The sequence below is a fragment of the Limulus polyphemus genome, unplaced genomic scaffold (assembly GCF_000517525.1).
Source record: "Limulus polyphemus unplaced genomic scaffold, Limulus_polyphemus-2.1.2 Scaffold890, whole genome shotgun sequence".
Classification (NCBI taxonomy): domain Eukaryota; kingdom Metazoa; phylum Arthropoda; class Merostomata; order Xiphosura; family Limulidae; genus Limulus; species Limulus polyphemus.
Window position 1 is genome coordinate 1 of NW_013666500.1, and position 2,186 is coordinate 2,186.

The following is a 2,186-nucleotide window of genomic DNA, read 5'->3' on the forward strand; positions in this document are numbered from 1 at the left end:
ATCTGGTTAGTTGGTATAAAGTATCACTTGGTATCTATCTGGCTAGTTGGTATTAAATATCACTTGGTATCTGGCTAGTTGGTATTAAGTATCACTTGGTATCTATCTGGCTAGTTATTACCAAGTAACACTTTATACCTAGTTAATTGGTATTACGTATCAGTTGATTTCTGGGTATTCAGGAAATTATCAATTTGCATTTTAAACTCTTGTAAGGTGCCGGCCATTACTGCCGACGGCAATTCATTCCCTTAGCTAATCATCCTGTTAGAAAAATAATACTCTCTTGACTGTAGCCTAATCTGTCTTTTTTTAAATTTCAAGCATGTGTCCTCTCGTTCTTTCGTTTTTAGCGTATATCACAAAGAAATCAGAGGCCCTTAGGTAATATTGTAAACTGCAGCAAGATCGTCTATTACTCAAGGTAATATTGTAAACTGCAGCAAGATCGTCTATTACTCAAGGTAATATTGTAAACTGCAGCAAGATCGTCTATTACTCAAGGTAACATTGTAAACTGCAGCAAGATCGTCTATTACTCAAGGTAATATTGTAAACTCAGCAAGATCGTCTAGTACTCAAGGTAATATTGTAAACTTCAGCAAGATCGTCTATTACTCAAGGTAATATTGTAAACTTCAGTAAGATCGTCTATTACTCAAGGTAATATTGTAAACTTCAGCAAGATCGTCTATTACTCAAGGTAATATTGTAAACTTCAGTAAGATCGTCTAGTACTCAAGGTAATATTGTAAACTTCAGTAAGATCGTCTATTACTCAAGGTAATATTGTAAACTTCAGCAAGATCGTTTATTACTCAAGGTAATATTGTAAACTTCAGTAAGATCGTCTAGTACTCAAGGTAATATTGTAAACTTCAGTAAGATCGTCTATTACTCAAGAGAAAATAAGGTAGGAGATCTTAACTTATTCCTAAAAGATAACCTTTCCATCCCCTGAATCATTATAATAGCCTCCCTCTGAACCCGCGATACTAATGATTGAATTCTACAAAATAATATAACAAATAGCAGTAGTTAAACATTTTCAGCCTAACTAAAAGGTAAAAAACCGGTATTTAAAACTAATCATCCATCTATATTTCAAACTTCCCCATTTTCCTACTGTTTCATGTGAAATCAAATAACAGGCAAGGTTTGCAATTATATCACTGACTATTCATAGTTACAATAGCTATGACTAGATGGCAACACTGTTAACGGAGAGCTACTATATACACTGTGCTCAGTATCATACATACGACTGATGATCGCTCATATCTTGTCGCTAGAACATTAATTCATTGCTCCAGGGGTAAAGTGACATAGTAAACCTTATCATCAGAGAAGCACACTTGCATTGGGAGCTCAAGAGGAAGCGAAATTGAATGTATGGCAGAAAATTATTTAAAAAAATATATTTTTCATGCAACAACTGTGCAACTTGGACTATCTGCATGGGACATGGTTTTAAATAAAGTTAATAAAACGAGACATCAACGTTTTTTACTTGCACAATAATTTATTTGTAAAGTTTAAAAAATATAAGTTAAAAGAAAATTTTAAAAATTCTACATGTTTCAGTGGAAATAGTTATCTTCAGGAGAATAAACCGAGAAGTACACATGAAGTATCTTATAAACCTAATGTACATATATAATTAACATGTTTTTACAGTGGCGCCATTTACAAAAATGATTTCCAAAAGTTTACTTTCGTGGCTCCAGGGCCTAAATCTATATTTATATTAATTTTGTTTTGAACAATTTCTAAGGATTCTTTTGTGTTTAGTTCATCTTTTTCCGTTACCTGTTTAAGTATTTTAACATTATCCCAATCAATAACATATATAGAATTCTCCACATATTCTGCCAAAGCCGATTCGCCCGTTTTTAATTTATCCATCGCATTTTGACGTTCTTTTACCCTAAATTTTAAGTTCCTACTTGTCTGTCCAGTATAACTTTGACCACAAGTACATTAAATTTTATATACACCACATTTATCTTTTAATTCAATTTTATCTTTCAAACCATTAATCATATGACATAATATCAATTGAGGAGTAAATATTACTTGGTAATTCATATTTTTCCTAAACACATTACCTATTTTTATTGACCATGGTGAAACATGAAGTAAACATATTCATTACCTATTTTTATCGACCATGGTGAAACATGAGG